Source organism: Corvus moneduloides, chromosome 12 (assembly GCF_009650955.1).
Source record: "Corvus moneduloides isolate bCorMon1 chromosome 12, bCorMon1.pri, whole genome shotgun sequence".
NCBI lineage: Eukaryota > Metazoa > Chordata > Aves > Passeriformes > Corvidae > Corvus > Corvus moneduloides.
This window is the reverse complement of record NC_045487.1, coordinates 10,007,933-10,033,876: the sequence shown is the minus strand read 5'-3', so window position 1 is coordinate 10,033,876 and position 25,944 is coordinate 10,007,933. Positions and strand designations below refer to the sequence as shown.

The 25,944-nt window shown below is 39.8% G+C and overlaps 1 long non-coding RNA gene across 1 annotated transcript in view; it reads right to left on the bottom strand.

Moving 5' to 3' along the window:
• LOC116450000 overlaps positions 1–25,272 on the bottom strand; it is a 95,461-nt gene extending 70,189 nt beyond the window's left edge. Inside the window, exon 1 of the long non-coding RNA XR_004242626.1 lies at positions 25,133–25,272. This is a non-coding gene — a long non-coding RNA (uncharacterized LOC116450000). The remainder of the gene's footprint in view (positions 1–25,132) is intronic.
• Between the last annotated feature and the right edge of the window lie 672 nt (positions 25,273–25,944).

The following is a 25,944-nucleotide window of genomic DNA, read 5'->3' as shown; positions in this document are numbered from 1 at the left end:
GGGAAAAAGAAGAAGTGTTTTTTTTGAAAGAGCTGTGTTTCTTCAGGTAAAAAATTAATTTTTTTCTGTGCCTAATCACATAACAGATACCAAAAGTATCCTGGAAGGGAACACTTACATCTAACATTTTCATACAAATTTTTCCTCTTAATAGGTATCTAATTTGAGACAACACAGGTTTTGATTTCAGAGGCAACAAAAGCTTGTAAACTTAATTGGCTTAGAGTAGAGCTGGAGCTATCCATTACACCCTACCTTTAAATCAGTGGCAGAAGTCTGGTTGTCTTCCCAGGGAAGATCTGCCAGAGCTGCCTAAAACCACATCCCAATCTGGGAAACATTTTTCAAAACACAAGCTTTATCACAGTGAAAAATAGTACATACCGAGATGAGCATATACTGACTCCAATTTCAAAAGTGTGCTCCAAGGATCAAAATACAAGGGCTTAAGTGTCATAATGTCCCCCAAATGGAATGTAAAAACAGAGGCCATCTAGGAGACAAATTTAAAAAAACAATATATGCCAAGGACTTTCACCTGTGTACTAAGTATACATTTGTTCTTAATCATCCACATTTCTCTATTTACACTTCCCAACTTTTGCCTTCTAAAGGAAATGTAAATAAATTCAGTGATTTCAGCAATCTCTACTGGGCAATTTTCACCTAAAACCCAAACAAGCCACTACATAATCTGATACATTTTAACCTGAACATCCATTTTTACTCTTCAAAGGCTCATGGGCAGGAATATTTGCACACCAAAATTTGGCTGTGTTGGCAAGGCTGGGCAGAGCAGCTATTCCAGCTCTCACTTGGTGCTCTAATACTGCTCATCAATTTCTGAAAACCAAAATATCCATCAGCTCAATTCCTTCCTGCTTCTTGTACTCCCTCCAAAATTCTGGATGGGATACGAAAGTGTCATTAATACTAATGACCCTTTCAAGCCAGCCTTGAAAGAACAAGTATTTTGTTAACTCTGCAGTTCCTGTTAACACGTTATAGCCTTTGGAATAGATTACTGGTAGCCTAATTTCATTCATTATTTATCCTGGGCATTTTTAAAGTCCATTAATTATTTTTCATCAAAATGCAAAACCAGGCATAGGGACAGGGGGGAGGGTGAGCACTCATGTACAAGCTGGATTCACTCCACACTCTTACCAGCAACTGATGTAATAAACACAGACCACAGGGAAGATTTTATGCATCCATCAGTAACATGTGCCAAAGCCATCAAAAAGTAGTTGGAGAAGCCTCACTCCTAACAGAGTTGATATTATTTTTGTTAGAGAAATCAGCTCCTTTGTCTGTGCCATGGGGTCAAAACAGCTGCCATCAAACTTCAGGGCTGCAAAGTAACAGGGTCTGGAAGATGCCTTAGAAGGAGGCTACATTTAAACAGCAGAGAAAAGAGTCCTCAGCTGTGTGACACCTCCATCCACTGCTGGCATCAAGACATCATCATTTTATTTGCCTCACACATCAAAATACTGCACAGGATTCAAAGTAATATACATGGAAATACACCCAAATGTTTTCAAATTACATCTTGTTAACATGGAAAAAATAGCACAGAGGTCACAGAAGAAAGGAATTACATACTCTCTAAATGCTCAGCTACCTTAGCCATTAAGGTAGCAGAGCAGAGAACATGGAAGACTGATCAGCAGATTCTTATCTAGCCTCATGCACTCTAGAGTAAAAGTAAATCAATGTATATTAGCTGGGAGCTACCAGCAGCAGCCAGACTCAGTCTCTCCAGGTGCTCTGGTAGTTGTAAGAAAGAAATATGTGCATTTCTCAGTAAGGGATAAACGGTTCTAACTTATCCTCAGAGAGCCCTCCTATGTATCAGTGTTCCTATTCTCCTGATAGATGCTCATTTCTTACAGCAGAGTGTCATAAATATGGACTAAATTTTATATCACAGCTCCCAGGTGACCATCCTTTCAAATTCCAAGTCATTAGAGCTCTTCAAAACCTAGTAAAATTAATAGAAGAGGAGGAACAAAGTTTTGTTTCAAATCCTTAAAACCTGTGGATCTGGAACACTAGAGACATCTCCCACCCTGTCACTCTCTGGGTGTCTGCAGAAGCAAATTTTTTTTTTTTTTTTAAACAGCCTGAATCCTCAAATCATTTATCCACCAGAAACTGAGCAGCAAACAGCCAGACGGAGTTAATTTTTCTGAGACAGAAAAACAGGGCAGCATTGCAGAAGATTCATCTCCCATAACATACTGTGCAGTCATCACCCCAAAGCCTTCACAGAGGGAGAGAATGCAGGGTTTCGGGGCTCAGCATGTTTCAGACCAGCTCATTTGGCAACCACAGTTCCAGACAAGCCTTTGTGGATTCCGCTTATCCCTTGGTAAAATAAAGATGATAATAACCCTCCTTTCATTTGATTCTCATAAAATTCAGCTTTACAATTGCTCCTGACAAAGGCACCTGCTGTGATTCTTGCAACCAAAGCAACAATTGATGCATTTGTATAATGACGTGCCATATAAAACATTATAGTGAACTGATAGCTTCACATCTCCAGCTATGGGTACCACGCATAACTATTTCTAACAAACAGCTATTCCATTTAACAGCTACTAAATCCTTGGATATATTTACTAAAAAGCACTGAGCAATTCATGTTTAATTACTCCATAGAAGACACAGAAGTAGTAGTGAAGGAAGAGTTAAATATGGTACTAAAAGGAAAAAGTTACAACTAACCACAATTAAGAGGAAGTCCCAGGCTATTTAAATGCTACAATCCAATTATATCAGGTAAAATGAATTACTCCTTTAATGCTGACTTTATATGAAGATACCTTCTTATTGCTCTCATTAATAATCATCAGACATCATTTTAGCCCATATTGGCTGCAATAACATTTCTATTAGCATCATGGTGTAGCAGAGCTGACAATTAAAATAAAAAATAAATCAAACCCAGAACTGAATAAACGTAATTATAGTTCAGAAAAGAGCTTTTATGACTATTTGATTAGTCAACTGAACAGTACTTGTCTTTTACATCTTGAACTTCAGTTAAATGAAATTTTAGACTTCTTATTACAGTAGTCCCTGAAAAACTAAGATACAGGCAGCAGATGCTTCCAAGAGTTATTTAGCTGCCTTACTACCAATATGCGATGTGTTACTTGAGAAGCATCGAGTAAAATAGACTTAATAGGGCTGCAAACCACCAGAACAGAAGAAATTACAGGGGGCATAAAAAAACCCCATCCAACAACCCCACACAATGCCACACATAGACAACCAAAACCCAAAAAAACACCTACTGAAGACATAAGCAACCGGGCTGCTTCAGTTGCTCTCCAACAGATTCCATACACCTTTTTATGCTTGGAAACCTTACCATGAAAAACAACAAGGTATGAACAAGACAAAATCATGCATCCTTAGCAATATTGCCATAGTCCAGCCCATGAGCAACAGGAGCAGAGAAGTTCTGGCTCAGCAGATTTTCATGGGATGCAAATAGAGGGTACAGAATTGGGGCCAGTATTTGTGGTACACAGTGACTTGTTCGTAACAGACACCAACATGTTCTATGTAAAAACCAACAGCACCTAAAAGAGGCAGGACTGGCTGTTCCAGAGAGGTGAGAATTTATTTATGGGCAAAGAGCAAATAATTGTGGTGGCTTACCTACAGCAGCATATGGAACACTGCCAGCCCCAGGCAGCTCAAAGGGATGCGCGAATGTTTGGAAACTTATAAAACAAATATTTGATCAAATATGCATCACTATCAAATTTTCTCCAGGAATGCGCAGAATTTTTACTCCCAGTCTTGAATGTTTGATGCTGAGAATTTGTAACTCATTTACACAACAAAACATGCAGAACTATTCTTTTCTTTTCCTTTTTTCTAAAAGGAGCAGGGGGAAGGTAATTTGATAAGAATTTCTATATATTCAAGTTTTTCATCCTACACTGAACACTCCTATTTTAAACTTCTAAACTTCAAGAGTTTAATCTAGAGCTCTAGTCCCCATAGCTGCAGACTGTGACAGTTATATTCTCATCTTTTCATCTTTCATACCAAGACACCTTTACTAAATCCTCATTTGAAAGCAAACTTCCACTCACCCCCAGAGGTAAAAAAACAATTTCACTTGTAGAAGCAATTAGTTTTGTTTTCTGAAAAGTTACCAGGCAACAAAAAATAAACCAAAACACAAAAATGTTTCTGCATTTTCAGGAAACTAAATGGCCATTCAATATAAATAGATGCCGCAATATTACAAATACATACTAGTGATAGAAATTTTTGAGATAAATCACTTAGAAGCCATATTATTCCCCAACTCCCACAGATCTTTCAATGAAAATTGGGTGTTACAACTCCCCTTCCAACAGCTCTCGCAGCCCTCCTTCATCACCAGACCCAGCAACAAGAGGTACTAATTTATCATACAAGTTATTAATCTCATTAAAACAAAGCAGTATTATAATGAAAACTCAAGTACAAGCAACTGAGTTTCAAAAGGATGACAGGTGTATCCAATCTGAAAACAGTGGATTCACATCTGCCTCTGGGTATGATGTCCTTTAAATTCAGGTGTTCTCAGATTAAAACTTCAGTCACATTTCTACCTCGCGTGCACCACTGCAGGTGAGTGACTGAACCTGGGAACTTCAAACACCACTCATGGGACAGATACCCACTAAGAGAGTTACACAACCCAGCCTTGGCAGACCTGCTGTCTGGGGGAAGAAACTTAAAAATGTGTATCCAACTCCTAAGTACTGTGCAACACACTTACAGGAGCTCTGCTCCAGAACTGCAAAGGCAGAGCTTCAAAATTTTTTTCAAGCATCAAAATATAACTTTGGGCCAACCTGGCTCCCTTTCCCTGCCTTTGGGATTCAAGTGCTTACCAGTCCGGGAAGTACCAAAATATTCCTTCAGTTGATGAGCTGCCACCACGCATCCCAACTGTTACTACTTAAAAGTAAGTTATGATCTCTAAGAAGAGATGAGGAAGCCTGGACCATGCAGGAGGAGTTTTCTGTGTCTGTTCTAAAACCAGCCAACAGCAAATGCTGGGCTCCTGCCTTGAGGGAGCTCTACATCGAGTCAAAAATTAACACAACAAATTACACGTTTTTAAAAGCAAGATATCACTTCTAGGCCTGCCTGCCTGTAGCTCCTTAGCACTGCACTTCACCTTCTTTAAAAAAAAAACAAAGCAAAAAACCACTTTATTACCCAGTCAAAATACACTTCAAAACCCTGCCATATCCAGCCAGGCCACCCACTCTCCCCCACATTACAGGTCAGAAAAATCTCTGTCAGTTCACAACAGCCATCTCCTCAGCATGGAACAACCTGCTGGAAGTTTCAGTTTACAGTAGCTCGAGTTTTACTGAAAGTCTCAGTGCATTTGACAGCAGGGCTGCTATGGAATCACAGCGCTGTTCCCTAAACTGCTTTAGGTCCCCTTGAAATTCCAGGGCAGATCTATTTCTCTTGGTCCTTAACACACTATTACATCATGCTGCTTTTGTTTTCAAAGCTCCACTACCTTGATTGCTAAAAATTTTCCGATTTCTTTTGGAAATGTTCAAATTCCCGTTAAAAGTCCTGATCCCTCTGTAATAAAACTATGAGTTAGAAATATCCAACACAGTAATTTCTGGACTACTCATGCATGGATTTGAAACATCACTAGACAATTTGTTTTGTATTCTACTTTTCTCCAGTGTCTTTTAGAGAGGAAAAAAAAAAAAAGGGTTTAGTTTCAATATAGAGAATTCTTTAAATCCTTGTGGCTTTGACTGTTGATTATTTTATAAAGCCACAGAGAACAGTTTACAATGAGCCAAATGGGTAATCATTATTCCCCATCAGCAATGAGCTGTGACTTGTGTAAATTGCATAATAAATTAGGTATTTTGAGATAAATGAATTTACAATAAACAATCATGGACTGAAAAGCTTTACTTCTTGTCTCCAAAGGCACAAGCTCTGGTTAAAATCAGCCACAGGTAGTTAAGTGATTATAAACTGTAAAAATAAATCAACCTGATATAATTGCTCTAAGGAAAAAATTACCAACATATTTAAAATTTCAGCAGTGCACCTTTTCCCATATCCATTTGGCATTATCTAATTACCTTCACATTTCATTTCCATCAGTGATATGACCTGTATTTTCCTTTTATAACTGTCAGGGAGGGGGCTGGAGAGTGGAGTGGAGGACCACAGTGATAAATCAACCTCACCATTAGGACCGAAATGGCTCATCGCTGCAGCTCTAAATCCAGGATTTATAAAGATGTCTAGGCCATATAGCACACTTGTGGACACCATAATAAATTCATGAGCACATTGCCAAGGCAAACCACTTCATTATGTGGCAGGCTGCTAGCCATTAATCTAGCAGAGAGAGATTCCTGGGAAACTGAGAATGCTTGGAAATTTATGCAGGCCTAAAGTTACCCATTTCATTATGGATTTAATCTGCTCTTTCTGCCAGAGTGCATGAAAGGTTTTTACAGTTTAGATCAAGTGCTTGTAACTCCCTATTTTATATTATTTCTTCAACAATAATGTCCTAATTTTCCTCTCAAAAACTATTCAAACTGAATGCCTTCACGCTTGCCTTCCTCTAATATTACACTAGATAAAATATTTATACAATCAATTGACAAAGAGCAATTTTTTCCCTTAAATGTTCCATTAACATGTAAATTTTCATATGATCTTTATCTCATAGACAAAATGTGCTTAGCAATGCCCACCTTCTTCCAGGCAGTTAACCCTTTTGTCGACTGTAAAGAATCCAGATCAAAACAGATTCAGTGGCCCCATTTCTAAAGCCCCTAAAAAGGTCTTGTACTTAAATTATTATTCATTGAAAGGAGATGTAGCTCCTAAAGTAATTTGCATGCTTTTTTGATGTCTCATTCTCTTCTTCTCATACACAGCACACAGACATGCATTTTAAGTCCAATTCCAATATGTAAGGTAATTCAAATTATTATTTTCAACTTTAATAATGCAGAATATTCCAGATGAGACAGAGACTCTGACATAAAAAATGAGATTAACAAGACAAACTACAAAATAAAACTTATTTATGATGAACTGAATAATTGCAGGTTAACATCTTCTGTAAATAAAGACTTCTTCACATTCCAGGTGACCCTGTTAATTTATGCCCACCATGCTTATATTACAAAGTGAAAAATTTAGGCAAAAACTACTTCAATGTGCTCGTTCTCATGATGACACATAATGGGAAGACCAAAACCTGAAACTGGAATAAATAATATTGGGGGAAAAAAAAAAAAACAAAAACAAAACCCTAAAAACTTAGCTATTCCATGTTCTCTTATGTTCAATATTCTTTGCTGCTGTTATCTCACTAGAACTCCCAGCCATGCATTTGTTAAAACACTCCAATGCCTGGAGATGGGTCTAAAAGGTTATATTTCTGTGTTAGGGTGGTTCTCACTAAATGGCTGAAGCTAATTTTGATGAACAAGTACTTCATGTGTCTGCCTTCAACACTGTGATGGCAAACACTCTCTGCATCATCCTTCTCACTAGCCCTGGTAACCTCCTGTGTGAGCATGCACACGAGGGGTACTGGTTAATAAACCCATCGCCAGCTGAAGGCAAACCTACAGCCATTACTTTAATAACACAAATTTATCTTTAATATCCATCTTAAAGATTATTATGGAACAACAAAACGCACAAGAACACGTCATGTATGTAACAGCTTCCTTTTATTAAAGCTCTTCATTTATCTCTTGTTTTAGATGAGCAAAGTGGCAGCTTGTCTTCCCTACTTCAAACAGTTTTTCCCCTATCAGGAGCATCTGGGTTGTAGGAAATTACATCTCCACTACTGACCAGTGTATTTTGGTGATAATTTGTCATCTCATCTCTTGGATAAGCAAACTCATAATAAAGCTCCTATGTGTGCTAAAGTATTTCTCTGGGATCTCTGGAGTAAAACTTACACATAAATAGGTGTGAGCCACCTATCCAAAAAACACCCCAGGAATCCAAAACAAAACCAAAGGCCACTCTCCTCCTTAGCAGATGAAATCTATACTGCAGAATGCAGTCTGAATCCCATTTTATTTTTTCCATTTTACAGGTAATAAAGGGAAGCAACCTTTTATATAATTATTCTTCTACCAAAGAGAACACTCAACTCAAAGTGTACGATCTCCATATCACAATGTGAAAAAGATTCACGAAACATAGGTTCAGATTCAATAGCACTTTACATCTCTGACTTGCCAAGACATTACAGTCTGCCTGTGCTTTGTCTCATGGTAACGTGCATTTTCCTTTTTCCATCATTTCCCCCAAAATATTACCTACTTGATTCTAACAATGGAGGAGACAACTTCAATGTAGGGACAAACTGTTGAACTCTGATATGAAATACTTATGTGGAATTAAACTGCTTATAAAAATACTATAAATCAGCATTGGTCAATTATCACACTGCGAATTACCTAACAGACACACTGTGTGATCAGAACACAAAAACCAAGAACATGCAAGGGACTAAACAATGAATTTGAACAGGTCCTTTTTTCCAGCAAAAGGGAGATTCTGCATCAACCCAGGAGTTGGGCATAAAGCTACTTTTAATAATATTTTTAGTTTGCTAAAAGTAAAGACAGTCAAACATCTTATATATAGTTAGTCTCAAACTAAACAAAAATAACTTTGGAACTGGCTGCACAGACCTTACCTATGGTCTATTACCTTCATAATCCCCAAATCAGCGCACTGCTGTTTTACAGACTTTTTCAGTTTGGACACATCAGACCTCTGAGAACAGCCCTGACCATCTCCAAACATTCCTAAAGGTACCTTCGATACTGCTGACATATTTTAGGAATGAACAGTAATGACCATCTTTCTAAGATAAGAAAATTACTTCTTGCTCTGCAGTCAGATCTTCCTCCAACTAATCAATCTGCCTTGTGCCTTGGGAAACAGTTCATATAAGCAACTAGGATGCATCAAACCTGAAGGAAATGACTGCTCAGAACTTCACTGCCAGTGAAAATAAAGTTACAATAAACACACATCTCAGCCACATCCAAGAGAATTCCCTCCTGGACACAACTGCTTGGAAAACAAGAAGCTTGAAAATGTTATATTTAGTTCATCTAATGAGTAATGCATAACTGGATGAAGTAACTCTTCACAAATAGACCATCACATTGAAGACAAAGGTTCTTAAAGTATGAAGGAAGACACTTTACCTCTTCAAGAAAATAAATTACTTTAAGAAATAAAGCAAAATAATCACAATTTGCTTAGAAGTCACTTAAGATTATTTCTAACATCACTAGGTATCCACATCTCTCTCCACTTACTTTCTTTTTCCCCAAATAGCATTTCCTTTATCAAAATTGGCACTGAGACCCATTCTCTCAAACACTTTGAGGGTCTTGACCCCAGATCCAACCCAAACCCAGGAGTCTCCCAGTCAATTTCAGTAAAGGCTGAATGTTTCTCTGAGACAGCAAGTCCATCCATCGGACCCCGAAACACCCACAGCAGGCAACAAGTCCTCACACCTTTCTGTGCTCATTTGCAGTCACAGATGCCCAGATCCCACCAGAACACACCAATGTGCCTTTACAGCCATGACCCCCTGAATTCACCCTACTTTGGGACTTGTCATGCAAAGCAGCAAACATTTTGGATGCTCACAGAAACTTCAAGCCCAACTTGAGCAGAAGGTCTTCCTTACAACACTTGTGACTCTTGTCTGCAGCACTTTTATGGCTTTGCGACTAAGCTGTTACAAAGTCCTGTAACACTGTGTTCTTCCTGGGATACACTAAGCAAACAAGCAGCTGATTTTCCACACCCTGTTTTTCAAGACTTTTCCTGTATCTGGATATACAATAAAAATAAATTTCCACCAGCAAGCTGAACAAAATCCAGGGTTTTAGCTAAATTCAATTGATTTAGGCCAATGCAAATACAGGAAACATAATACAGTTTAACAGTGCAAAAGCATATAAAACTTACAAAATGTTTCTGGAGGCAATGCTCCATGCTGAAATGCCAAAAATAATATATCCAATAATACACACACAACTTTTAATGTAAATACAACCCACATTTGTGTGTCTTGACTGGTATCACCAGCACTGCCTATTCCAGATACAGAGGAGCTCAGTAAGATTCTCTAATGTATGACACATCAACAGCTAATTCCATCTGACTACAGTGAAGCACTTGGCAAAAAGATATGCTTTAAGACAGCCAACTCAATAAAATTCATGGTCCCATATAGCCAGGATCCTCAGTCTTACAACCTGAGGACATGCCTGTCACAATCAGACTGCTGCCAGTGTATGGAGACAAACTAAGCAGGGGGCCAGGACTCAAGCACTTTTTCAAGTCCCTGGCAGCTCAATGGTCTCAAGTGAAGGGATGGTATGATTATTTTAATATTTTGGCTTGTGCCCACCTCGTTCCTGGCTTGCCTGTTGGCTGTTACCCTCTGCCCAGAGTGTGCTGGGCGGTGAGCTGGTGCCCACAACAGGAGAGCAGTCCTGGTGGGCACAGCAGGCTCGGGGCTGCTCAACACGCTGAGTGTGCTCGTACAGGACAGTTTAGAACAGGGATGTGTTCTTCCAACCAATGCTTTATGGAGGGGAGGTTGGAAAATCTCTGACTTACTGAGGTGGCCTGAATCACGAGCCCGGTGGTTTTGAGGGTTGTGGGTTTTGGCTGAGGCCTCAGCAGGGTTGCGTGCTCAAACCCATGTAGGACCTGCATGCAAAACACAAGCTCAGTTGATATTTACTAGGAGTTGATTAGCTCCTTTGTTAAATATTGAATTTCAATAAGAACTGCAACCAAAAGAAGTGCAAAAAGACAGAGACGTTTAAAAGGAATAAGCAAAGTCAACTTAAAGTAGTTTTCTGACAGCAGTGTCTTAATTACAGTTATCCCATCTAAACTGCTCCAGACAATCAAAAAGCTATTTATAGAGATGTACTACACAAAAAAATACCAACTAAGAAGTGATAAAGTGTCCCTTTACAGAAGCCGTATCATTTGGCAAGGAGCAACTGAGCAGCTCCACAAGGAAGGCACCTCAGGCACTGCTCGCTTAGCCTGCACAAACTTTGGTGGAAAGAAAGAAGGGAAAAAAAAAAAAAAAAAAAAAGAGATGATCAGAGCTTCAAGGTGAAAGCTGCCAACTCTTTCTTACCAGGGGGTAGAAAACCACCCAAGTTTAAATACTTCATGTTCACTGAGAGCTATGCCTTTAAACTGTTGGCACCACTGGTCCTTCAGGTTGCTGAAATTAAACTGCACTGGCATTGCCAGAACGCAGCAGCAGCACGTGCCAGCCCCTCAGTCCCTGAGTAGGCTGATGGAAGCCGAAGCACACAGACACCACCACCAGGAGCGATACTACTGAACCAGTGTGACACTACAAAGAGGGGTAATGAAGCTACAAAGGAGGATTTCTCCCATAATTTTAGGTAAATGCTGGAACAGAAGAAACAACTGCATATATGAAATATATGGATGTAATGTGAATGAATAGCATAACTGAGTTACAAAGTTTTCACACCAAAGGGATTTGAAATTTGCACAAGATTCTGGGCTGCTGCAAAACAGCTTGATGCACAGCACGACTACACAACTACTACTCATGTTGCAATAAGGGCAGAACACTGGAGTAATCAACAGATTAGCCCTGGGGTAATGCTCCATGAGCTTCACAGGGAAGGGAAGATAAAGTCATAAAATAATTACTGGGTCCACCAGCATAAAAATACATGCAGAAACAAACTAAGTTCTATGAACTGAGAAAATAAAGACTATTTCTATTTCAACATATTTATAGTTTTAGTTATACAAAACATATATCCCCTTTTTTTCCTCTAACCTGAGGTTTAAAGTCTTCTGCCCTGCCATAGTCAAAGAGTTATTTTACGTCTTATCTATGAGGCAATAAGGCTACCAAATGTATTCATGTACTGTGTTACATCCCAGACACAGCTCACAAGGGTAATCTAAGTTTAAAATTACTGGAGCACCAGTGGGAATCTTTTATTAACAATAGCATAAAATTATTAGCTCTATAGTTGCAAAACCCTTGAAGATTTTTCCAGGGAAGACAGAAGTTCAAGCCTTCATTATGACCCCTTTTTGGTGCAGAAAGGGCTTCTGAATTCATCCTGGTACTGCTTTTCTAACAGAGGCCCTGAAAGAGCCCTTCCTAAATTATACAGGAAAAACTGCCAGGATTCGTCAGGCCACAAACTCATAACTCTTTCAATCAAACAAACCAAACCATCATTATAAGCACAATCTGTAGATTTTGTCTTTTGTTACTAAATCCCATTCCCCTTAACTGGAAAGAGACTAAGCCCCCTCAAAAGTCTTCCTCTGCCCCCAACACTCCCATTCTCCATGGACTTTTCCTGGGTTCCACCCTCAGTGCCTGAACTCGAATGCCAAGGATGGTGTAATGGCTGCACTTTCTTTTCCAAGGCCCCAGTGCCAGGAACTAACGATATGTGAAATGTTCCATCCCTGCAGGTTTTCCTGCTCAAACATTTTCTAAATAAATAAATAATTAAAAACAACAGCATGTGCCACATTTGAGCCCTGAATTCCCGGAGCAGCTCAGGTCCTTAAACTGAATAATTTGCCTCAGCTTGCGTATTGCAAAACCCATTCAACAAAAGATTATGGGCCTTTAAGTGCCATCCAGGCCTGAAATATGACTCTAGGGCTTTAGGATGTCAGCATTGAGAATTGCTAGTGAATATTCTGTTCTGGCAATACTAAAACTACAGTTATTTAGCAATATGGGAGCAGGGAAATAGGGGCAGGGGAGAGAAGGAATCTGACAGAAAGGAAAGGCTATAACTTAGCAGAAACAGAGGTGCAGTTTTCATATGTGGCCACATTAATTCTTTATGGAATAAAATGCATTTGTGAATCAAAAAGCGGATACAGATTTATATTCCCACTTAAATCTGCCAAAAGCAAGTAAATGAATACTGAGAGCTCATTTTAGTTCAGGAAACAATTTATGAGGACATGTAGGTGGGTGCAGGTACTCTACATGAGCAGTCTCAAGGGGAATTAGCAGCTGCTTCTACTCTTCATAAGAAAGAATAAATAGACTAAACTGAAAATTAGCAACACCTCATTAAATGTAAAACCATCCACATATAAAGCAGCTAGGACTCAATCCTTAAAAAATTCAAAAGGTGCAATGTAACATGAAAGCCAAAGGAGCTTTTGTCATCCCATCACAAATTATTTAGGCTTAGATTGTGGCATCAAGCCAAAGCTCAGAGATAGAGCAGTTGTGAGCCACTTTCCCTGGTAAAAGTTGCCTTCTGACCTTAGGTTTTTTAGCCCTCTTCAGCACTTCAAAACCTCCATCTCACATCCCTAAGTCCCCACCTCCCTCCCCAGTGTAAGTTTACATCTGTACTGAAGAGAATTTGTCCCATGCACTGTGTCTAACCAGTACTTAGGGATTATTACTAACTCCAGCTACTTCCAAGAAAGCCTGGATGCTCCCAGGAAAGGCTGGCAATGGCTTTTGGGCTCCTCTTGTAACTGCTCCTCACTGGAGCTCAACTCAAGCCCCATAAATGCATCTATTTCCTAGCACAAACCAATTTCCATGAGAGTTGCATGTCAAAATGAAAATTTGGTACCAAGAAGTCTGTGAGTATCTGCAGCTTCTGCTCTTGTAGCACTACCTCATATTCTCTCCTCTCTCCTACACACTAAGATGGGCACAATCACAGACAAGCTCTGTGGACTCATGATTATTTGCTCAAGAGCCATGCAGCAACAGCATCAGCACATGTGCAGTGGGAATGGCATGAAGTCTGAGTTTCTACTTGGGTTCCTTTCCCTTACTTTGCAGCTCATACAAAGGTTTGGGTTGGAAAGGGCCTTTAAAAGTCAGATAGTTCAATCCCCTTGCAATGAGCAGGGACATCTCCAAGTAGACCAGGTTTCTCAGAGCCCTGTCCAATCTGGCCTTGAATGTTTCCAGGGATAGGGAATGTTTCCATCATCTGGACAAGCTGGCCAGTGGTTTCATCATTCTCATTGTAAAAATTTTCTTCCTCATATCCAATCTGAAAAAAACCTCTTTTAGTTTAAAACTTTTGTCCCTTCTCCTGTCACAACCAGCCCTGCTAAAAAGTCTGTCCCCTTCTCTCTCATAACTCTCCTTTATGGAAGTTTCCCTCTTTTTATCTTTAAACTATTTCAGGCACCAGGTGAAAGTTTCCATAGAAGAGTGGGCAGTCTTCATTATCCCCATTTTGGAGTCTCCAACCTAATGGATAATCATGTACCTGACTTCCAGTAACCTTTAAACACATTCTTCTACTATCAGACCTTTCAGAGATGTTTCAGTTCAGGCTTGTAAACTAAAACACTTGGATTAGTGTCAGGTTTGAAAATCCAGATTCCCTAGAGCTGTGTTGGGGTTTGTTTGGGGGTTTTTTTATTCAAATCACAGTGTTTTCATGACACAGGAAATTAAGTGCTGATCACCCAGTTCAGAGTTACATATGACTCTACCAAGATCATATATTTGTCTTGCAAAACACCAACCCCTGGCACAACAGAGATTGCTCTCTAGTCTGATAGAACTCGGCCAGTAAATTGTTTTCTAAGGACAAGCTCTGATCTCTGGTTAGTGCCAGAGGAAGGGTGATGCCAGGTAAATCATGTTTGGTACTGTGCCATCTAGGTTTTCCTTGGAGAACCAATATCGAATCTCTCTGCTTAGCTTTGGATTGAAATTATAATACTAAGTAAGTGGCTCTTGATCTACTCACAATTAATGGACTTAGAAAAGACTGAAATACAACTATCAAGAAAAACTGTGACAGAGAATACACTAGGGTTTACATCTGATATTAAATTAATCTTCATAAGTAAGAGAGCCAGTAACTCTTAATTTTATATGCTTATAAACAAGAAAATCATTAAATTGGCTCAGTTCTGACTGCATATTAAATTGAATGAGTAAAGAAAAATCTTTTACTCAACTTTCCTGTTTTACTGTTATTTTGAGTTTTCTTTCAACTCCCTCCAACAGGCTTTTGAGGAGGTTGGGGTTTTGACATTATTTCCTGACACTCATGCATCAAAGAAGTTAATAACCTATAAGAGAACTCAAGGAGAAGGTGCATCTTACACCTGTGAGGCATTAGCAGCATCCTGAGGTGACAGAGAAAGCTAAAATAGCATCAGCTCTCTTACAGAGCAGTTTCAAGATACACAAGTGAAATGTCCTCATGTGAGACAACAGAGTAGGAATTCACCTGATAACAGCCCATGAGGAGAGCTGGTGACTCACACTGGGGCAGAAGGAAAGCTCCTCTCTAGCCCAAATACATCTCCACTACAGAAATTTACACTGTATTAACAGCAGGCATCTAAACAGACATGACAAGAAGTAACGTAAAACCATCCCTTACATAAAATACGTAAAAAAAATTTCTACCTTTGTATTTTAGCAGCAAATACTTCAGTTTAAGGAAATAGTAATAGATATTCAGGGTTAGAGTTTCCAAATATTTAGAGCTATAACTTTACTGAGCCCTGTGGTTAACGTTCCTGAAGTCATCTATTGTATGCTAATACACCCAGCTGCTTGAGTGTTTACAGGATGAGATGCTTCACTCATTACATGCATAAATATGAAGGCCAGCAGGGACCACTACAGTCTGGGCTGACCTCCTGCATAAAACAGACCATCAAATTCCAAATGTAATATAATTAGGGTTCTCAAGTCTAACTGATAACAGCAGCAAATGCCCCATGGAGACTTTAAAAATGTGTCAGGCAAATTTACACGTTGAAGGTATGCTTTGATGTATGTCACTGAAACATCACCAGAGCTAAGCTCATTCATGCCCAGAAGATCTTGGATTTTTTATTATTATTTTTAAAAAGCTATTCCTGACACCATTTCTGCTTCAGGGAAAGCTACAAGGACTGTTTTTGCTCTTGTCTTTTCTTAATATTTTTAAGCCCCTCTCCAGGCAATGGCCTAAGATATTTTTCTGGTTTTCTTATTTACTTGCCTGAAATGACTGTGAATATGGTGCCTGAGGGCTCCTCAGGCTCTCCAAGGACAGAAACTGATGCAGCAGTTTTTTATTTTTTAACCGTCACAATATCAATAGCCTCAATCATGTTGGTTTTTCTCTCCTTTTTAATTACTTTTAGCTAAGTGGACTTGAAAAAAAGCTCTTCAATTAACCCTTACTTACTAAGATATTTCAATTTTTATTAGTATTTAAACCATTGAATCACTTATGCCATCACCCAAATTGGCTGTGCTACATTTTTCTCCCCAGTGGAAAAATTATTCCTAGATAATCATTAGTGTCATCAAATTACAATTCCATGGAGAGCCAGTTCATGTGAATATGCCAATGAACATATAATAGTAAAAGAGGAATGGCAAGTTGCCCTGGACTTCCTAGGGTTTGAGTTTCTTATCTGTTTTGGTGTATTTGCCTGTTTTGAGGCTTTTAGGTAATATTTTGTGGTTTTTTACAGGAAGGTTGAAACTTCTTTCAGCAATCAGTAACAGGGGAAAAAAGGTCCAACTCTTTTGGTACCAGCATATTCTTCCACAGTGATACTACTGAGGTGCAACTGTAAGTAACACTAATCTTCAGCCATTTTCTAGCAGGGGCCAAAACACAGCCCAAACTCAGCCTAAACCCATCTCCTGCTTTCAGTGAACACCTACTGAAAACCATTTCTTAGGATAATCCTAAACTTGTGTAATACTGAGTGGTAAGCGTGATATTTAAGTAATTAGTGTATGCAATAGCATCATGAGACATGACACACATGATATTTCCCCTGTGGAGGCACTGATGCTTTCGGCAAGAATGAGGAAACTGGTACAGAGAGTTGAAAGCAGCAAAGCCATGTGAATTATATTAGTTCCCATCCATTAAATATTCATGAATATGGGCTGATATTCATTAATTTGGCACAGATCAAGCTACCCTGAATGACTAGCTCTGGACTTCTAGCCAAACAATTCCTACAGTTAAACATTTTCCTAAATGTGACGTGATTTATTTAAAGAGATGTTTTCAAAATGATCAAGTTACCAAGACTTTATGTATCACATTGCAGCTTTAAAAACTTGGTGCCTTCCTCTCCCCCCTCCAAATTTGCCCTGGTTATGAACTCTCTGTGCTGTGGTTTATAGTGGCACTGCTGGGACACGGCTTCAATCAGGCTACAGTGGTGCTGTCAGGTGCTGCAGCCAATTACCTAAAATGTAAATGTTTTAAGAAAGGCAGCACTTTTTGTCAGGACCAAAATGATTTCCAGCCTCCAGTTCATTGTTTCAGAACCAGAAGCACATAACTCAAAAACATTAAACATACAGTAAAAACATCACATGTTGATTTACACATAGATATTGACTAATGCTATCAGTGGAGTATTTACCTTAATCAATATTAAAAGATGCTACCAGTGATTTAAGTGTTGAGTTGGCTCAAAGTAGTCAATAAATGTTTGCATTCATAATCATAAGCTTATACATTAGTTTTTCATTTTCCCCACCCCAATAAACAAATTTAGTAGGAACATTTTGCTACCAAACATCATCTCATCTCCATTTATATCTGAGAGCCCAATTCTCACACCAATGCCAAAAATGTTCTATAATCCACATGTACAGTCACCAGTGAAAGTTCCACACACAAAACCCTTTTTTGGGAATTATGACTAAGGGATAGAATTAGGTGCTGTGTGCTAACGATAAGAAAGAAACAGAAGTTGCGACAAGTTGTATCTAAGCAAAGTTCCTTTCCTGACGTTCAGTGAGTGGGGATTTCTCTGTTACCCACTAACTCATCCCATCTCCAAAGCCACTGCAATAAGCTGCAACTCCAAAGCTGCAGTAATTAATTTCAAGCTCACCTTTACCTTCCTTCATGACAAACTCTTTGTAATTCACTTCTTCATTCTATTCAACTTCAATTCACTACAATTACACTATACTCCTATTTCTGTAATGTTGTTCTCCCCTTCATAACTGTTATCTGAGCCACCAGCCATGATATTATTTGATACACTTTGCAAGAGAAGGAACATATTTATCTTTATGTGGGCTGTACCATCTAGTCAGCAAAAGTAACTTTTAATTCTAGATCTAAACACCACTTGCATTTTGCAGCCTCAGTTGCTGCACTGGACTACAGACAACTTTGACACGTATAGAAAACTAATTTTGCTTTTGCACAAGCTCATTCAAGTCGGACATGAATTGATGCAATTTTTTTCACTGATAACAAGCACAGATATTAACAACGTATCTACCTCATGCCTAATTTTTAACCATCTTCAATCCTGCTACTGCCACTGATTTTCCCATTAAAAGTTATTTTGGTCCTGTAGCAACAAAATATTCTCAAATACTCTGCAGCCCCTATGCTTCACAGAGTCTCCCAGCAGTTCCAGGCTCCCACCAGGCAACAGCCACGCACTCCAGCCTCCCTTCACAGGCAGACACTGATCCTTGACCTTGTGCCGTGAGGGCTCCCCATGCTTTGAGGCTGAGGCTTCTCACTGGAGTTTCATGGCCTTGGCAACTGCCCTGTTTTAGACGGCTGTGAAAAATAAATCTCCTCTGTCTTTTCTCACCAACTCAGCCGTGTTGGTGATAATTCTCGATGCTTCATTCTTATCAGATTCCAGACTCTCAGCCTGAGAGCATCTTCCCAGGCACTACCAGTGAAATTGCTCTGTTGGTATTCAAGGAAAACCCCAAGGAATACTTAATGTTCCAATGTTATGCCCAGGATGCCATCTTGAAATCGTGGTCCCTCCTGGAGATTTAACCAGACAAGTCACTTCCCCTGAATGCATTCACTTCATGGACATGACCTGGGAGTTTTGTGACAAGACTCAGTCAGGAAACTGAAGCTTAAACAAAACTATCTGGTTCATACTACTTTTTTTTGGAAGGCTTAGACATTACGTGCATCAAAGTGACGAGGTACCACATTTCTTATAATGCATGCCACACCAGGATCCTCGTGTGAGCTCACTTTGAAGCCATGGGAAACAGACAATTTGAATGCACATTTTGTTTGTGGGGTTTTTTGCTTTGTTTTTTGTTGCTGTTGTTTCTGATGGGCCAGAGACAGTTTTCATACTCTATCAGTCTTAAATTGCAGAGGTGTCTTCCTCCTCAAACTTCTTTTCCTGGCCCTACTTTGTCATCCAAAAGACACATTTTTTTGTCACTTCAAAAATGGCTCCTTTGCTCAGCCTCCTACCCCCTGCTCTGGATCACAGAACGGCCTCAGCTGCAGCAGAAACAGGCTGAGAATGAGGGCAAGCGCACAAAGTTCTTCTATAACTGGAACTCTTGGAAGCAGCGGGGACACAGACATGAGTAGTGGTTTGGGGAATTGCCCCCTTCAACTTCTTAATCTACTTTAACAAACCTCCTTATTTCCCCTTGATTTAAGGGACTGTTACATACAGTAGCTCTCAGATACATTAACCTGCAAGCAAGGGTAGAGAGGATTGATAAATCACAAAAATGGATTTCACAAGGGATAATTCACACGGGCAGGGGAAGCATGTCCCTTGTGTGTGTCCTGAGGAGAACACAAAGGGAACGCTTCATAAATCCTCAGGTCATTTATGAATGAGGTTCTAATTTCAACTGTTCTTACAACTGTAAAATGAAAAATATTTATACATAATAGAATTAACTCTTGTAAAAGCAAGATTTACCTATTTATAAATTAGAGTATCCTTTCACTTCACATCACATTACTTGCAAATAAAAACAATTTCCTGTTCAACTACTGTGCAGCAGCAGTTCCTGAAAATACTGTGCATTTTTTACAGACAAGTTGTGTGTATCATAATAGCATAGGCAGCAACACAAATATTCTAGCCCAAACGTCAGCAAGACCCTCATCTTAGCTTTGGTAGAGAAAATTGTATTGTTACAGTCTTTAATAAATAAACTTCAGTCAGATCTCATTGCCAGAGATTTGTCACTTGAATATCTTCGGATCTTTCCTCACTTTTGAGCTAAAAGCAGAAAAATCATCCAGATCTAGCAAAGCAAAACCCATGAAAAACTAAATTGCAGTTTAACTGGATGCCTATGCTAGATATTTGGCAACACAGCAACAAATCTGAGATCTGAATCTTCAACATCTATACACATCATGAAATCATTCTGCCAGTGGTACAGAGTGAAAAGTGGCTATAAAATGCTCCCATATCACAAAGGTAATACTTCATAGCACAGCAGGTACTAAATCCAGTATTAACTACTTATTGCACAGAGGGGAATGGGCTAAAAATACTTTTTAAAGAGGAACAGCAAGTCTCCAATCCCCTATATTGGGGCTTGCCTAGAATTAAGATTGGAAAGACAACCAGGAAGGAATGGGCCAAGGAACTGAGCTTACTCTGATCAGGCTCAGCCACATGCTTGTGATTAGATGTTGGAAATAATCCTTTTTGACCCCAGTGAAGCTACACCATGTGTGAATCTTTGGGGCTAGCTTGTTTATTGTTATTCCTAGAGATGTGGGAGTGGGAACGAGAAGACTTGGAAAGGACAGTTACAATTCTCAATAGCCAAGAGGTCCACTCTGTTGTTTTCAGTTGCCATGATTGCTGTGGAAACATCCTAGGTAAATAGGAGTCAGATTCACAGCAACTGGCTCTCACATGCAATGGGGTTATGAAGCCCATGGCATGTTCTGGAGCACCAAGCACAAACTTTACTGGCGCACTGCTGAGCCAGGGGATGTGGCTGCAGTTGCACATACACTCTTCTGTTTCTGCCTTAAGACAAATTAAGGCAACACTTGGCCCAGATTTCAGGTAGGGTGTCAAATTAGGGGAGATGGATTTGTTCTCTAGACAGAGGACTCCTTAATACAAAATAATATATGTGCACCCATTTATAACAGGTGGTGTAATCTGCAACAGCTTTTCTGGCCCATGGAAATTCTACAGCATTCTTTCTCCCTTGTCACCGTTATAATATTTTTAAATGCTGTTTTTCTTTCCCCCATTAAAAGGAAAACATTTCTCAGAAGCAGTAGTGGGCTGTTAGGGCTATAAAACAAGTTTGCACAGACCTGTAACACATTGAGCCACAAGACATGACACAGTGTGTTTTATGGAGCAATTAATACTTGCCTTGGGAGCACTGTGAGGTATGAAGCCCTGTCAAACACACCCTGGTATATCCAAATGCAAGTTGTAAAGCTGCATTTTGCTTCTTGAAAAATAAATATGGAATTAGCTTGCTGGTTTTTAACTTGCCCCAGCTAAAGAATGGAACCTTTCCTCCAGGAGCCAAGCTCAGAGCAGAAGAACATCAGGAAGGAACACTAACAGCAGAAGACACCAATTTCTAACCTACATTTACATTCTGTGGTCTTGATTTTCAGGTTAACATTGTTGCATTTCCCAATACAACCCCACTTCACTAACATCTTCTGTTATGGATCCTGTTCCACAGTTGTTCAGGATTCTTACAGATATTCCTCAGAGCATTTCCTACGTGCATCCCAGTGCCAGCATTTATTATACAAGTGCAGGGCACAGGTTTGTCACATTATCTGCAATAGCTACAGCCATGTTAAAATAGCTGGCCATGGTGCACATTCATATTTTATAGTCCTTATTTGAACACTGGCTTGAGCTGTTGCAGGGTTTGGAGAAGGCAGTTGCAGTTTGACAGGGGGCAACCCTAGAGAACCTCCCCTCTCCCTGTGAAAGGGAGCCAGGCTGTCAGATTTATAAAGCACTTCAAGTCACAGTGTGCACAGGCACAGCAGACTTTTCACAAATGCTTCAAGCTTCCAGTAACAGCCTGACCCCCACTGTGCTGCACAGCACCAGCCCCTACCCCTCCTGTGGTATTTTGGGACAGCCCAGCAGGGCTAAAGAGACCTGGAACAACTGCAGCAAGCATCATCTTTTCTTTACAAAGCACATTAAGGAGACATATTACAGTAGCACAGGTAGTACCTCAGCTGAAGCAGGACTTTGTGCTAGGCTCTAGCCATGATCAGTTTGTAATGGAATTCAGAAAATTATACCTTTCATCCACAATAATGGGACTTATGGTGGCAGACTGGGGGCTGACCAAAAGCAGGTCTGAAACAGCAATTTAACTGCTTGAGCCCCAAACCCCTCTGTCTTGAGATTAAGAGCAGCACTTCTCACTAAAGAGGTCCCAGATCTGCTCCAGTGACAGGCACAGGACCAGCGCTCCGGGCTGTAACAAGTGAGATACTACTGGTAGTAGCAAGGTTACAAAGACAATGCAAGTTTCCACATAGAGATATTTGTCTCCACTAACCTGCCACCACTGCTCACTAATCACAGTCACATTAAATAGATGTCAAGGAATATCAATTTCTTTGATTTCCAAGGGCCAATTAAAACAAAACATATGCAGAACAACTCCAGTACTTTTCCATAACACATTAGCATCTACATTCCTCCCGCATCCCATTAGACATTTTCACACGTACTGGAGATGACACACTGTGTGCTGAGGAGGTCAAAAACCCAAAGAAAACTGTCCAAGAATATTGAAAACACTAGAGGCATTTGACATAATTTATTGCACTAAAGAACTGGGGAACAGGAAAAGGTTGATGTAATAATAACATTAGCAGGAACTATAGTCCAGGCAAGCCAGTGCTAAATAAAGTGCCAATCAATAGCTCTTTTATTAGTAGGTACAATCAATGTACAGCAGGCAAGCCTGGCCAATTAAGCTTATCGACTGACCAAAGAGTAGCAGGAAGCATTCTTTCCTCAGTTTTGTTTTCCTTTCTGTAAGTGAGAAATGAGCTCCAGTTTTATCACTGGATTCCCACCAAGGCATCTCCAGCAGTTCCTGTAGAGTGGAAACACTGACAAAAAGCAGGCTTGAGCTATCTTGGTATCCTTTAACCCAGGGTCAGCCACAAGAACCAAAATATTCAAGGGTCACTTACAAAGTAACTTTTTTTCCTAGTGACTGTATGAAGTTAAAATGTTGTTCTTCTAGATGAAGGGGAGACAACTGGTAAAGGAAGAAAGTACAGTCCCTTAGCAATGCTTAACCATTAACAGTCCTGTAAGACTTTAGAAAATTAAGCCTATTTGTTTCTAATTCCCACATGCACTATCTGAACTTCATAAACCTCCCAGTGTGAAGCAATGTCTGTATCTTTCTTAAAAGAAAAAAAAAAAGCCAAACTACAGCTCTGGTAAAAATGACACAGAATTTAACATCTCACATTGTAATGGCTGCTGAAAATAACAGGAGCTTTAATATTCAACTGTGCCTAACTGTGGAGGTACAAATAGGGTATTTATTCACAACACCCCACTCTCCCTTGCTGCTCTGATCCCCCTTCCTTCATTATCTCTTTCAAAAGGAAGAAGTTAGAAGACCAGATAAGATGTGGGTTCTCAGCATGATCAAATAAACACTGTGTGGTGATCACAGGGAAAGAAAACACATTGTAGGAACGAATGGTAAAGATTACATTTCACAGAGAATCACACACAAAATTAGCAGCCCAGATGCTGATTTCCCATTGATGTCAGTTAGATGGGATTTCTGCGGCCTGGCTTCTCAGCAGGAGGAGTGCAGCATCCAGCCCTGCAGTCAATCAGGCCACAACTGTCTGCTCCCTTAACTTATTATTGGAATTCAGTGAATACAGCAGAGTTCACCAGGTTTATATCCCTTCAGGTCTGGTGCTCTCAGAGCTTTACAGGTATTTGACATCTCAAAAAAGTCAGGGAAGAGGGGAGAGATTCTCAGCATGTTTGACTACAAGCACTACAGGACAGACCAGTTTTCAGCTTCCTATCAGACTGTTCCCCAGCTGTATCTATTCAGAAAATATTTCAGTAATCATCAGAAGACACCTTTAGCATCAGTCAGACAAATTTCTAAAGCTACAGGCAAGCATCTCACTTCTTACACTTATGTTGTTTGCCATTTTCTTCTACCTGCATATAAAAACTTAAACTAGAAGATTAGAGAGAGCAAATCAAATAATTTTGTATCATATCTAAATGTCACAAAGTTCAGTCTTTCCTGCTGCAACTCAAAACCACGTCTGACTCCATAGACTCCAACTCCACTGTGTCTTGCCTACTTTTAGCACTATGGCCTCAGCTGAAATTCACCATCAGTCACACATATACAAGTTGCTTGTATTCATTAGTCAAAAATCAACTTAACACAGTAACTCATTTACTTGCAGTTTTCCTTGCCTACACTTGTGAGACATTAAATACTGTAACTCTTGGCCCACTATATTATGACAGTTTAGGCTGCAAAACAAAGCAATGAACAAAAGGGAGGATAAAAATGCAAAACAGACATTTCCATTTGGCTTTTTATATGACAGTTCATAACAGTTTACAGAAGACAAGAAGCTTGACAAGAAGCTTAACTTGAACAACAGTAACAACCTTGAGGAACAGTATAAAGTAACCCAATTTTAAAAAAGTGTTTCAGTCAACCCCTCTGGCACAGCTTTGCAGGAGCTCAAGAGGTTGCAGAGCTTCTGAAAGTGTCAATCCTTCAACCAGCTGCAAGAGGAAAATGCTTCTCACTCTGGTTTATTCACTTCCTATTGGCAAATTCCTATTTTGTCCAAAAGAAATTTTTGCCCAGGTTTTTCCAATTTTGTCCAGAATCCCTTTCTCGAATCAGATCTGGCTACCAGTCTCAGAGAGACATGAAGGTGCCTTTTGGATAAAGATGGTTTGCTCTCTCATGTCCCTAAACAGTTTGCACATCAGACACATATATTCTGTCCCAAAATATAAAGAGAATTAATGACCTGGGCTCACTGCTTTACATCAAGCACAGGCCACTTCTAGAGGAAGGTATGCAATCCCTACCCATCACATTTCTCCAGCAGAGCTTTGCTTCAACATTCTGCTGTGCATAACTGCCACAGTAAAAAACTACTCCAGGTGGAGACAAACATCTCTGGAACATCACAGACATGTGGGGCAGTCAATCCCAAGCTTTACTCACCTTTCAGAGATGCTCAGTGCCTGTCTCTGCACACCCATCACCTCTCCCATGGGAGACATACAGCAAGGTCAGTTCGTGGCTGGGTTTGTCACTGCTGGTCACTGCTGTCCCCAGGGGAGACGCTCATTCCTTCACAAGTGGCTCTGTAACGCAAAAGAGGACATTCTTAGCTTGGGTTGACTGAATAAATTGAGCTAAATATCAGGCCAAAAGTATTTATCAGAGTAATGTTTGCCATGACCTGCACAGGCGACTCCTGTCTTCAAGTTTTAGTAAAGCCAAACCCTGATCCTGGAGTACTGCTATGCCCTTGAGACTTAGGAGCTAAGAGATCTCAAAGCACCAGAACATTCATCATGACACTCCCTTCTAATTCTTAGGTCAGCCAGGGCTCTCACACATTTGCATCTTCTTTTTTTTAGTTTAAATACACCAGCCTAAACCTTGTGCCTGACTGAAGGAGCTAACCTTGTAACAGATTGGGTAAAGCCAGGTTTGTTAACAAACACAAGGCTTGTTAATATTGCTGAGCAAACTCAATATGAAAGAGCGTTCTAGGATTTGGGTTCATTTTTTTCTGAATTGGTGAGAGGGCCCTCAAATGTACCCCACATCACAGCCAGAAATGTCTTCTGGACTTCTGTTCAGAAACCTGCCCTTTTGTCAGAAGCAATTTGTTCCAAGTCAGATGCAGATGAGTGACTACACACTCAACACACCATCAATGAGAGGCTATAAGGATACAGCTGGACACATGCTACAAAACCCCAGTTGTCCAGCAAAATCCTTGTCAAAATTCCCTTTGTGAATCC